We start from the raw sequence: 14,568 nt of genomic DNA on the forward strand, positions 1-14,568 counted from the left end.
ACCTGAGGAGTTATTCTGATAAAGATCATCATTTTCAGAAGGTTTATTTATTTATTTTATTTCTTTTTTACATTTGTATGGCGCTCAGCTACCCAACAAGGGATTCCCGGCGCCTTTGACATTAGGTTGAATGAAGGAAAATACTGAGTTGGATTTTAGCACAGTTGTTTCTGGAAAAGCCAGGTTTTTACATATTTCCGGAAATTAGCGTAGCTTTCCTCTTTCCGGATATGTGGGGGGGAGTGAGTTCCATAGAATCGGCCCTCTGACAGAAAACGATCTTCCGCCAGTTCTTTGCAATTTGAATCTGGGGACAGCGAAATTCGCTGCAGTTTGGGAGCGAAGGTTTCTTGTTGGCAGGTAGGGGGAGGCTAAGGCTTGTAGATAGGAGGGTGCCGTTTTGGTTTTGATTTTGAACATGTAACTCAGGGTTTTGAAGCTGATCCGATGTTCTATCCTGAGCCAATGAAAATCATTCAGGTGTTTTGATACTCTTTCAGACTTTGGTATCCTGCACAGGAGTCTTGCGGCAGAGTTTTGGATCATTTGGAGTCGCTTGATCACTGCTAGGTTCGAGCTTAGGTAGAGGATGTTTCCGTAGTCAATACGCGATGTTATTAGTGCGTTGACGACGGTTTTTTGTGTGTTTATGCTGCTTGCTAGTGGATTTCTTGTGCAGAATTGCAAATTTTGCAATTTCGCGAGTGCGAGATTGTTGCTGCCTGCCGCATCTATGTGTTCGCAATTGTTTACTTCCGCGAGGCGTGATCACGGGCCTTCATGACGTACTCGCGTTGACAAACTCTCGCTGTGCAAGGTGGCAAGCCGCGATGATGTAATCGCAGTCGACAAACTCCCGCGGGATCCCGCAGCAAGATCCAAAATGACGCAGTACACGCAAAACATGGAGAAAAACCACTCTGCAAATGCTGAATGACAGTAAGTGAACGCCGCGCGCCGCAATATTGTATCACCAAGCAAAAAATCCGCTGCGTGCGAATTTTCGGGAAATTTGCGGGAATTCGCGGATTGCGGATTTGCCGAAAATCCGCAAATTCCGCAAGCGGAACGGATTTTACGCCCATGCTTAGCTCCAACCCCATTTAGTTATACCTGCCCATCTCTCCAGCTTTTAAGGGGGTCCCACATCTTATTGCCAAAGTTGCGCCTTTTCTTACCCTTATGGAGATATAGAGTGGACTCGATATTATGGATACCAAGAAGTCTGGTCAGCCACATTTGAAAGGTTGGGGCAATTGGATCCTTCAAGGCGGCTGAGAGTAAAATACGTAATACAGCTGCGGCCAGAAAAATAAAGGCCTCTGTTTCCTTGTTAACAAGAGACGTTTTACTATCGCTCCCAAAAATCATCACCGTTGGGGATAGGCTGATCTTTATGCCTAGCAGCACCTCCAGAAATTTCTCAATCTCAGTTTTTATCAGGCTGAGCTTCTCACAATAAAAAACATATGTAAGAGATCTCCAGGACCTTTCTGACACCTAGGGCAGTTACTATCGCTCCTCATACCCCAATCATGTAACTTAGATGGAGTGTAATACAGATTGAATAGTGTTTTGAAATGCTGGGCCTTCAGGTTTGAGGATCGTAGTAGCTGCTTATCCAACCCCAAAGCTTTATCAAGATCAGTGTCCGGGTCTTGTAGTCTGTCTGCCCAAGCAGCCTCGTGCTTCTCAAGATCGTCGGGTAATCTTTCTATAAGAGCTTGATATATGTTCCTGATCCTATTGCCTCCTCTTATCAAATATCCCAGCACAGGGCAGTATGGGTCGGGAGCGATATCCGAGATAGAAGTTTTGAGTGTTTGTGAGACCCGGAGATACTTAAAAATGTGGCCGCTGGACAAACCCTACTTCTCCTGTAGCCAGTTAAAGCTCATAATGCTGCCATTCGGCATCACATCTCCAACCGTCCGAATGCCCAGCTGTTCCCAGTATTTCCAGGCCCCATCCACACTCAAGTTTGGTAGATAACCTGAATTCCACAGCAGGTATACATATTAATCTTGGGGATATGGAGTAATTTCTGCAGATTTTTCCACAGATCCCAGGCGCTAAGCGGCCCCTTATACCGGGATTTTTAAAAATATCTACGGCTAGTTTTTCTCAACAGTGCCCCTACGGCCTCCTTTCCCATCAATAGCTCGTAGATTGAAGGTGGAACGTATAGATCAGAGGTCGGGTCACATGAATATCTTCCACTGGGTACTGATGTAAATAATATAGACATCTGCGTCACCAAACAAGCCCAGTGGTAGAGTCTTATGTTTGGGACTGCTAGACCTCCGCGTTCCTGTGGTAGAGTCATATACCTTGCTGCCCTCCTGATTTTACCATACGGCCAAAGAAAGCTGTTAAAGATGGACTCAATCTTTTTTAACATCCCTTCCTCAATTTAATAGGGTATGCATCTAAACAAATAAAGGAGTTTGGGTGGCATAGTCATCTTTAGCACGTTGATCCTCCCTATTAAAGATAGATGCAGTGAGTCCATCCGCTTCAAATCTGACTCGATTTTTTTTTAGAAGTGGAGCATAATTATCCTGAATAATAGAGCCTGTTTCTGTGTTGATTACTACCCCAAGATAAGTTGCAGAATCAACATATCTTTGATAAGCTTTAACGACCTCCTTTGAGGAAATTACCTGAGTTTTTGACTCATTCAGTCGATACCCCGAGTGTATACCAAACACCCTGGTGACTTCCACCAATATCCGCATGGCCTCAACTGGCTCTGAAGTAATAACTGCCAAATCATCGGCATACGCCAATTTTTTGCTTTCAAATCCATTAGTTAATGCTGGCTGGTTTCCCACATTCCCCAGAATTTGCATGACCAGTGGGTCAATGTACAGTGCAAACAGGATCGGAGAGCAGGGGCAACCCTGACGGGTGCCCCTGCTTATCCTAATCCTATCTGATCTCTGGCCCATCATCTGAATTTGGGTCATTGGGTCGCAGTACATGGCCTCTAAGGCCATCCGGATTTTTTGGCCAAAACCTCTCTCTATCAGGACTTTCCTCAGATATAGCCACCTGACGCGGTTGAACGCCTTTCCCCCCTCCCCCAGCAGCATAGGCCTCAAACAGTGAAATTGCTCCCCTAACGTCGTTCCCCGACCGGGGATAAACCCATGATGCCAATGACCCTCCCTAACCGTACGGCCAAGATCTTTGCGTACAACTTATTGTCTGAATTAATCAAAGATATGGGCCTGTAGGACCTAGGATTCTCCCTTGGCTTTCCCTTTTTATGAAAGACTATAATGTTGGTGTCTTTCCTTGTTTCCAGGATCTTGCCCGTACAGATGATACCATTAAATAGGTCTAGCAGAATTGGAGTCAGTTCTGCTGAGAGACACTTGTGCACCTCGAGGGGAATGCTGTCTGGCCCAGCGGCCTTTCTGGTAGCCAGGTCAGATAGCGCCCCGCAGATATCCTCCAGCATTATATCCAGCTACAATTTTGCCCTGTCCGCTGATCCCAATCTGGGCCCATTATCCGGATACCTGCCGTGTGGTCGCACCCCACCCGTTTCTTCCTTATACAGGGTTTGATAGAAGTTTGCAAAAACTGAAAGGATGCCCTGAGGTTCCACAACCTCCTGTCCATTCTCTTGGATGCTTGTTATTGAGTTTTTGATGTAGCCTTGCCTGACCCTTAGTGCTAATTCCTTCGCAGCCTGCTCTCCAGTCTCATACACTCTCCTCTTATATGTCCAATATTCCGCTGCCGCTTTCTCTGCCAGTTGTTTTTGTATTTCCGCTTTGATTAGGCAGATACTGGTTTGACTCTCTTTACAAACCCTTCCTTGTGTTAAATCTTGACAGTGCTGTTCTTCTGCCTTAGCTAAATCTGCCAAAAGCCTGTTCCTATTGGCTTGTACCTTTTTCCTGGTCTGAGTAGTGTAACTAATGACCTCCCCCCTCAATGCTACTTTAAATGAGTCCCACACACAATTCCTTGATGCGCTATAGCGATTGCATCAAAGTATTCGCGGGCCCATTTTTGCATATATTCCACAAACTGTGCATCTGTCAAGAGTTTCTGATTGAATTTCCAAGCCCTGCAGTTCCTAACTAATCCTATACCATTGTATGTGATTGCCAGTAAGCTATGGTCCGAGAGGTCCTTGGGGAGTTTCCTGATACTGATCTTGCTAATTTCCGTGGACGAAATAAGGAAATAATCCAGCTTGCTGTACCTCTGATGGGGACAGGAAAAATGCGTGTATCCTAGGTCACTTGGCTCCTTCGCCCCCCCAGACATCCGTTAGACCATGCGATAGCATCATAGACCGAAGAGCCGTAGGTACCCTTGGTTTTCTGCCAGCATACGGGCCTCCCGCTGAGAGATCTATGGAAATATTGAAGTCCCCACATACCAGGATGGGAACTGGCCATGTTGCCAATTCCTCTTCCAATATTTCAAAAACCTCTGTGTCATCCTGGTTTGAGCCATAGATGCCAAAGATTGTAAGGCCACACTCCAACTCTGCCAGGTCCCATCTACCCTGTGCATCAGATTTAGCCCGTTTCGCCCCCCCAGCATAGTTTTCCCCAGAATCGCTACCCCCCTTACTGTTGAGGTTTGGGAGGAACATGCCAAAATATTGAACCCTCCAACCCTGAGGAGCTGCTTCTTAGCCCATGGTAGGTGGGTTTCCTGCAGGCACAGAATATCAATAGGTTCATTTTTGACAAACTGTGCCAGTCTTGCTCTCTTCCTCCAATCGTTCAGCCCACCTATATTTATTGAGTATACACTAAGGCTCGCCATACCTATTGTAAGAAAAACACCCTACTTTCGTCTGCAGAAGGTAAAAAGAGGAAACTTTTTCCATAACATGTATACCATTTCCTGAAAATACAAGGACTAAAAATCACTGTATCATAAATTCTCATTTTCTTTTGCTTCCCCCCAACCCCTGCAACCCGTGACTCCCCTCAAGCTTCCCCCACTCCACCCTTCCCCCTTCCTACCCCCCTCCCACTGCAAGCACTCAGACCTTGGTCTGGGCTTATGATGGTTGAGTGCAGCAGCGTGGAGCATGGGTGCAGCTGTTAATTAGAACAAAACAATCAAGTGAACCATGTCTTACCCCCCCATTCCCCCCCCCCAAAAAAAACCCAGATAGAAAAGAGAAACCAAAGAACAGATCTAGGCTAGGAAAATATCCAGCACTGAGCTTAAATCCTTATACCAAAGGGGCATACTACTAAGCCAGACAAATCAAAAGAGTAAAACAACAATCACATTATGAGTTTTAAACCCCTCAACAGACTAAGCATTCCGCCATTCGAGCATATTTGATTCACAAAGAGTCCATGAACTCCCTTGCTTTAACTTCTGACGAGAAGTAAAGAGTCCTTCCATCTTTAACTATCTTAAGCTGCGCTGGGTTCACTTAGTAGACTTGGAGATGTTTATCTTGAAGGGGCTTAATCAGCTGGCGGAGTCTCCACCGCCTCTCGACCGTTGTGTGACAAAAGTCTGGTCTCACAAAAAAGGTCACTCCCTCGCTAGATATTTTTGCGTCGGGGCAGGCTTTTTCAGAAATAATCTGTCGAAGGACATAGTTCCCAAAGAATATCAGAACTGTCCTTGGCTTGTCACTGCTTCCAGCCCCCGGGCGAAGTCTAAACGGAGTGTAATGTATTCTTTGCATTTCCGTTACCCAGTTCCACTCAGATAGTTCGGGGAATGCCGACTTAAAGAGGTTGACCCTGATGTCTGAGCCCTCTGCCCCTTCCGGAACCCCCAGAACTAGCAGGTTGTTGCGTCTTAACCGGTTTTCCATGTCCTCCAGTTTCCACTGGATGTCAACAACCTGGGCGCTCTGGGAGTCTACCTTAGATGATGCTACAGCTGCTTCTGCCCAGTTGCCACAATCCGTTCCTCCAAGTTGGTGACCCTATCCCCCACATGTGTGTATGCCTTAGACAGTTTTCTAACGACACCCTGCATCTTACGCATTGCTGCCTGCGCCTTCCGGGTATCCTGCCTTGCTTCTTCCCTATGCGTAAGGATGGTCTGATATATGACATCTAATAATGGAGGATAGGATACTGGGGCCTCGGCATTAGAGCTTCCCTGAAGGGGTGTAGCTGAGGAATGATCCCAGGCCAAATCCCGCATAGATTGTAAATGGACACTTCCCTGGGCAACAAGTCTTTTAGCCGTGCTGGGGGGGTTCTGTTACAAATCACTGTCGGATCCCAAAATGCTTTCCTCCTGAGAGGAGCTCCTCTCCTCATCGGACCATTCTGTATCCTCTGACACCGAGAAGAAACATTCACTACTATCTTTCTCCTTCTCTTGTTCTTTATCCCTTTCATCCATAAGAGTCAGCTGAGCCAAGGGAGGGCAAAATTGTGTAATCTCTTTCTCCTTCACTCTACTCTTATCCCCTCCAAACACCAAAGCTTGCCCCGGAGCCACCTCCAGCTGGTTACTTAGCTGTGCAGACTGTGCAAGCACATTTGCTGATTGTACGGGATAAGAAGCATGTTCAATTGTCCCCCCACCATCAGATGCAGCCCCACCAGGTTGTTTGTCAGTACCTGGTAGCACCACGAGTCAATCAGCTACCACTTGCCCTCTATTTCAACCAGCCTTTCTGCCTGCACAACAGTTGGCGTCGTCGCATCCTCCAGCTCTCTACCTCGTCCGGGAGGGGGGTAGTTGCAGGATCGGTACCTGGCTCTTTAGTCTCTTTGTCCTCCTGTGTCGCTGTCTTCTGGGCTGGGGGTTGCGGCACCGCCACATCAGCGTTCTTTTGGCTCCTTCCTCCACGAACCAACAGCTCCGAGATAGAAGGGGACTGCCGTAGGCGCTGTACCACCTGCTTTCCTCTCTTGGGTAGTGCTGGTGTTTCACCAGGTTCACCTATATTCGGGACCCCTGTGGACGGAGATATCTCTGCTGACTCGTGCTGTGTTTGCTCTGTAATTGGAGCTGCAGCTTGAGCCGCCTGTGCTGTCTGCATTGTTTGTGCTGATTGTGCTGCTTGTGCTGCCTGGGTTTTCTTCTTTGCTGCTGCCGCAGCTTTTGCTGTTACTCCTGCTGCCGTTTTTGGGGCCATTATCGATATGGTATCCACTGAATGCAGCCTCCGCTGTAAGTAACTGAGCAGAACCGCTCCTCCCGCTGCTCTTCCCTCGGCTCCCCCGGCCTGCTTCGACCAGCTCCTGACACGCCCCCAGAGCCGCAGATGTCGGATCCAGAATGCCCGAACGGCAGCCAGCAGCTTCAGGATACCGTCTGTCGCCGTGACTTGCCTCGCTCCGAAGCCCGCTGCTCCGGTCCGCCAGGGATTGTAGAACATCAGCACACTTTTTCGCCCGGTCAAAAACAACCAGGTAAGTCGCTATTTCTGTTGTGGGGGATGGGGGGTTACTGCACCTCGCCCACGCTGCTGCTCCACGGCTACCTCACAGCCGTCATCTTGCTTCCGCCTGATGCAGATGCAGCATAAGGAACTATTTAATAATTCCTTATGCTGCATCTGCACATACTTGCCAGATAATGTTCTGGTGTAATGCCTTTGATCGATGTACCCATCAGCAAAGACAAAACTTGCTTTGCTCGGTCCTGCAAGACTGGTACTGCCAAAATGATGTGCTCACATCTCCTCATAGTCATTGTAGGTCCTTCAAAAAGACTACAATTGCATTGGTCTCTTCTTTACTGATGGTACTCATTTGCTTTTGGTGAAGGGGGTAGTACTGTGAGCAAAAGTGAATGTAACAACATTGAGACCATGCATTATGAAGCATACTTATATGAGCATCATCTTCCCATGGGAATTTTGTTTCAAAATTTTGACATTGAAAACACTATGCACATTTATTCTGTGGCACGAAATCCTGTCCCTCACTACCCTGAGAATGGGCTGGGGTTGTAATGCCAAATATTTGGTACGTGCTATCAGATACTCTGTGCCATTCACACTCTTTAACAGCAGTCGGTGTACCACATGATTTGCAAAACAAATTCTTCTCCATTCTATTCCCTGAATATGGTGTAGGACAAGCCATATCAGAAAATAGACACAATGCTCAGGTACTGAAAAGTATCCAGTGACACAGCCATTTCCATAGGTCTGGTATCTGATTAGTTAGATGCTCAGAAGACCATGATTCAGAAAATAGAATGGGTTTAAAAGAGGTTCTCACAGCCAAAGTAGGGGAGGTTGTATGACAGTAAGGTAAGAATGTGGCACTAACATTCCTAATAATCCCCCTTAGCATCCATTAACAGATAGATCACATTAAAGATGATGTGAAGAAATTGCACGAGATTCAAAATAGCTTTGACTTCAACCTGAGTGGCATTTAGTCTTGTTTGTCAGGGATATTTGGGAACTTGGTGAATGAAGATTTTTCAATCATGATGGAGTTTTTTTTTTTTTAGAGTGTCACAATACATTATTTTTTAATTGAGAATGTGCATCTTCCAACATACTTGCACTAATAAAGTTTTTGCCAATGCTTATCTGCTTGATGCTATTGAGAATGATTAAGGATGTGACAATGTAGAATTCAAAACTTAGGGCCAGATGTAGGTCGCCAATTACCGGTCGGTAACGGCCGATTTTGGCCGTTACCGACCGGTAATTGGTTTTTGAGATGTAGGGGGCCCGAATTTTACCGAATCTGTAAATTTACAGATTCAGTAAATTTACAGATTCGGTAAAATACCGACTCAGTATATTTACCGAATTGATAATTCCAGATGTAGGTGGAACTTAAATAGTGCCACAGGCCCTTAAGAATTTGTTATTTACCATGAAATACTATCTCATGGTAAATAACGAATTCCTGTGCACATGCACATCGGTGCATGTGCACCTGTGCCATGCGGCACACATACATGCCCAAAGGGCATGTATGTGTGTCACATTGTACACAAACCAGAATCAGAGGTGCAACAGGGTGTCAAAGTGACACCCTGTCCCCCTTGTAAATTCGGTAATTTTACCGAATCGGTATTTACCGATTCGGTAATTGACACTGATTCCTATGGGCCTCAAGGCCCATAGGAATCAATGGCAATTTACGGATTCGGTAATTACCTAATCTTACCGATTTGGTAATTGATTCGGTAAATATACCTAATTGCCAGTTCTTAAATACCGAATCGGTATGATTGGGTATTTAAGAATCGGTAATCGGAGATTACCTACATCTGGCCCTTAATGTATCTGATTGTATGCTATTGAATTGTTGTATGGGTTTCACCTCTCAGTGGAAAAGGAAACCTTGCGAATGAGGAATTAACACATGACACTGTATTATCAGTTGCTATTTTGCTTTATACCGGCTTTAAGTAAAATACACCCTTAGAATTAGTTCATAGATACACATATTTTAAATGTACTGCTGTGTTGTACACTGCACATTTTAGCTCAATCTTCCTAGTAAATGTAGACTCGTTTTGACTTTGAGACAATGAAGTGCGGAGTGCTTAAATGAGTATAGTTAGCCTTTTATTCCCAAAAATTATTACCATCTACCAAGGTCTTCTCGCATTCTTGCCATGAGAAGGGCTCGGTACCTGAGTAGTTGCATCTATCTGCAGGTTCAGTCGATCTCGTGTTCCTGCTTCATTCACTTGTTTTGAGATGAGGTGTATAAATGAAGAAGCAAAATGTATGGGTTTTTGCTTTATATAGTGCTACTGACTAGTGGGGTGAACCTCTGGTCTGTTGATTTGCTGATTTGCCTTTACTCATTTTGATGCTCACCGGCTCTTTTGTATTAACCATATGTTAGACTTCTATGCACTTTCCAGAGTCTCTGTTTTCTTTTACACTGACTGTGTAGCTTCTTCCTTAATAGGTTAGGACAATTGTGGTAAATTAATCTTTGACTTCCCACATGTCTGTTTTGAAGAAGATTCAAGATTAATTCTCGTTTTTTTTGCTTCAATGATCAATTACAGTACCTCGTTCATATCACTTAAAGCAATTGTGTTATGTGTTTAGTAAATATGCAATTTTTAACGGTCCTTGTCATGTTTTAATACACCATTATAAGTGTTTACTTTTATTTTTACTCAGTTGCATTTGATGGTGTTTTGTGATCATGCATGTTGGTGCAATCTTTAACATGAACACTTGAGGGTGATGATCACCCTCTATACAGATGTTTGATTTTTAAATCAAAATAATAATAAAATGACAAAGGGCCTAATGTACAATGCATTTTTCGGATCGAAAATCGCCCAATTTGCAGAATCGGGCCATTTGCGAAAACAAAAATGATTTTTCAAATTTGCAAAATGAGATTCAGTAACTTGTTAACAAATTGCATTTTGCTTTTGCAATTTGGTAGTTGGAAGGGGTGTGTTTAGGGTGTCGATTCCAAATACTGAATTAGTAAGGTATGTATTACTGTATTGAGACTGAATTCCGGTCGCAAAACAGTAATACTTTACCACCATTTTAAAACTGTTAGTAACCATTCACAGAGGGGAAGGTAATAATAATAATCCACATTTATAAAGCACAAGCAATCACCCGTAAGGGTCTCTAGGCGCTAGGGGCCGTCGGGAAGAATAAGCAAGCTATTGCCCAGAGTCACATGGTGCTGGGCTAACCTGCCGCCGGAGCCAGGGATCAAACCATGATCCCCAGATTCCAGCATCAGTCACCCTGGCCCCAGCACCACACCTCTCCACCAAGGTGTCCCCAAGGGATCCCTTCCGCTTTGAGAATGTATATATTCATAATTTTAAAGAGCATTCACAAAGCACTAGCATTCCAACCATCCAACATTCCACAACACAGACATTCTAGCTGAGCAGCAGGGAGACTCAAGATACAACACAGTGCTCCCACAGACCACTGCCTACTCTTAAAAAAAGAAACATCAAGGTTTCATTTTTCCCTATTTAAATGTGTTCCTTTAAAGAAAACAGGCTACATTTAAAAAACAAAACAAATTGCTTTACTAAAAAACAATCACAGACATGGTGGTCTGCTGACCTTAGCAGGCTACCATCCCTGTGATGTCTCTGACTCCTAATGGATCGCAAACTGACCCCTACCTCATTACTATTCATAAGCTAGGTCAATTTGCGACCCACAAGGAATCCCTAAAGGTAACTCAATAAATTTCATACATTAGGAATACCAATTTGATAAATGCGATTCGGAGAGAATCACAGTTTGGAAATCAGTAGTGCTAATGTTTGTACATCTGACCCATAGTCTTTGCAAACTTATGGGCATATTTCTGAATTCTGGCGCATCTCTGCAAATCAGCAGGGATGCGCCAGAACAAATGCGTCACGCAAAACTACCCTTGCGTCACGGCGGATGCGCCGCATTTACAATGCGGCGCACCGTGGCGCATGAGTAGGCAGATGCGTGACGCATCTCATGACGTAAGGGCGGTGCATCGCTGGAGTCAAGTCGCAAGCGCGAGGCGACTCCAGCAAATGCTCGGTTGTGCCCTATACTTAACGTGCTGCGTCAGTCCTTACACCTTCTTCAAGCAGGCGTAAGGAATTGACGTAGCAGCGTCGCACAAGTGCCTGCATGAAATCTTGTAGATATCACGCAGGCACTTTTGTGAGGCGCACCTGCCCCGGAACACCCTCCCTTCGCCGGAACGCCCACATGTGGCGCAGGGCTTTACAATGTGACGCATCTGCCTAGATGCGTCACGTTGTAAATGGGTCGCAGGGATGCACCACGTTTACGCCGCCGTTGCGTCACGCAAGGTGGCGTAAACATGGCGCAAGTGACTTGTAAATCTGCCTCTTATAATCCAAGAAAGAGCTGGACCACATAAGAAGTGAATTTAAATTCAGCTGTTTGTAAGCAGGCTAATGTTTATGGCACATCCACACAATAGGAGTCACAGGGGGAAAAAGAAATGAGGTTGCCCCCCACTCAAACCATTATAAAAAAAAGGACCTCACCTCTGTCACACCTACACCTAACAGGTCTGACAATCTAAGAGTTCTTAATAATTTCTGAATTCCCTTGAGTGTGTCAACTAGCACTAGTCTGATATGTCACGGTGTCTTATTCTCTACTTTAAAAACAATATCAAACAGGCTGAATTCCACTTTCATCAAAAAATTGTGAAGGTATAGAGAGAGTACCTCACGGTAGCGGCACCCAAGGGGGTTGCTGGCTAGTAATTGCCAGTATACCAACTTATCATCATCGGCTGCTCTCTCTCTTTGTGTGTGGGGAAGAAGAAGGAAAAATGTGTGTTCTCCCTTTTAAACAAAAATGTAGTGAAAAGGTAATTAGTGGGCCCAGCAACCGTGCTTGCTATTAATCTATGTGCTCATTGAACCCCTGTGAGAACCAGTGAACCTAATTCTCAACTTTAAAACCCGGTAGAGCTTGCGGTCTAACCAATTTTATTCCAAGTTGCAGGCCCTTCCGATTAAAAATGGTTACCAATACACCATCATCGCTTCAACATTGCCAACATGTTTCGTTGCTAACATTTATCACAACTTCATCAGGGCTAGTCAGGGTTCAATAGTTTCAATCTTCACTCTAAAATTCTCCCAAACCTGTGATGATATTAAAAACAGCAGTGAGTCCACATCTGCCTTCCAGAAAGGCATATTCAAAATCACAGTTTTTTGCCGCACACAGTTTTACTCAGATTTCAGCACATATGCATAACCTGACGGTCACGGAGTCACTGCATACCTGCAACTGTCAGTACAATGGACATCGTGTCTTTTGATCATACAAATGGGGGTGGGGTCGCACACTACTCACACACCGGTGGTGTCGCCCCTAAGGACTCTGGTTAATGTAGTAACGTGTTCGTGATGCATCATATTTCGATCTTCTGCTATCTTCGCTGTCTTCGCCATCCCTGGACACGTGTTTCGGGGTATCACCCCTTTTCAGCAGGGATAGGCCGTGTTCTGGGGTTGCTGATGGCTGCCAAATATCTGCCAGGTTTAGTACCACTCAGGCACGTAGGTGCGGGATCTTTTGATCACGTGTCCTCGGAAAGGCTGTTCAGTATCTAGCCCCCTGCAGGTATAAAACAGGCCAAAAAAGACATTGTGAACTGTTTGCTTCGATTACTGTCATTGCTCACCCAAAACATAACGCCCATAGCACATGAACTGTCCTCATATGAACAATTGGATCTAAAATGTCACTTATATCACTAATGTGATTATTCCATGTTGCTCTCGGTTCTTCAAACCCAAAGTACTGACCTTTTCTCATAATTCAACTTGAATTCAACTCTTTGACCAAATTAAGTATATTTTTCTTCCAAGTATGAATAAGCTTTTTTGGTAAAGTAGTAAATATCACAAGATCATCCACATACGTACTGATATTCAGTAAGGTATCCACTTAGATGATATGTGATATTTGATCCTGCATCTTGATAAAAGTCAATGGGGCCTATTTACAAAGACATTTTGGAGCTCAGGTCTTTGAAGTGTGGTGTTGTGTTCTGTCCATTGCAACGTATGGCCCTTTCCTTGGTGGGTGGTAGGTCAAGATACTTTTTCCTTGTGGTCTGTTCTTGAATTGAGGGCGCTGAAGGTGCTAGGAGTGTAGTCTTCTTGCCCGCCTTGTGGTCTGGGAATCCTGGCCTGATGTATTAAAAACTATACACAATTTGCAACCACTTTTTTCGCAACCTGTGAAGAATTTTATGAAACAACATGTGTACTAATAGGTTGGGTTGTGATATTCCGAATCAGAGTGAATTGAAATGTGTCTACCTCATGATAAGGTGAGTTGAAAAGTGTGCCTCATTGTGATTGGTGGCACATCACAGCAATGGTGGCATACGTTTTAATAAGCAAACCTTTTTTTAATGACTACTGTTTTCCTTAAATGAAACAATCCTGAGTTCAACCATTTTTTTAAATGTTGAGAGTTAGCACTGGTCTTTAAGGCCACTACCTACTCCTCAAAAACATTTTTTCACATTCACAAAGAGAAATGGCCTTTGTGAATGCCTTACCTCTTCCAAGTCCTGGCCCATTGAAAGGATTATTATGTTTATTCCTTCCAGGAGCCCCTTTTTTATACTTATGTATGGTGATTATTAGATATAGATGTTGAAATGTAGAATGTACACTAAATCTTGCATCATGATAATCAAGTCTTCTTGATAATACTAATATTATTTAAATGAATCCAATCTCTTTTTCCAATGCTTTATTTAAACGATAGACGATGTTTCGTTAACAGTGTTGTCTGTTTCTCATTTATTATTATTACTATTTCTAAACAAAAGAATTGTTTCAAAGAATGTAAGTAAGTGACATTATTGCAAATAATTTTTCAGCTACCCCTTTATTCTGAGCGATTCAACAATGACTAGACATGTTGTAAGCACTAAGAACAGAGTACGAAAAGAAAGAGGGGGCTCAGAACAGAGCCCATGCAGAATCATTATCTTCCTTTGCAGACAACTGTGGGAAAGCACACTTAACTTTCCCTTTGTGGGTTTATCAGCCTTCTTTTTAATATAGGCCAGAAAAGCAGCTGCTGTTATTTTGTTCAATATTGACTTATTGACTTAATTGCTCTGA

This window comes from Lissotriton vulgaris, chromosome 11, assembly GCF_964263255.1.
Source record: "Lissotriton vulgaris chromosome 11, aLisVul1.2, whole genome shotgun sequence".
Taxonomy (NCBI): Eukaryota; Metazoa; Chordata; class Amphibia; order Caudata; family Salamandridae; genus Lissotriton; species Lissotriton vulgaris.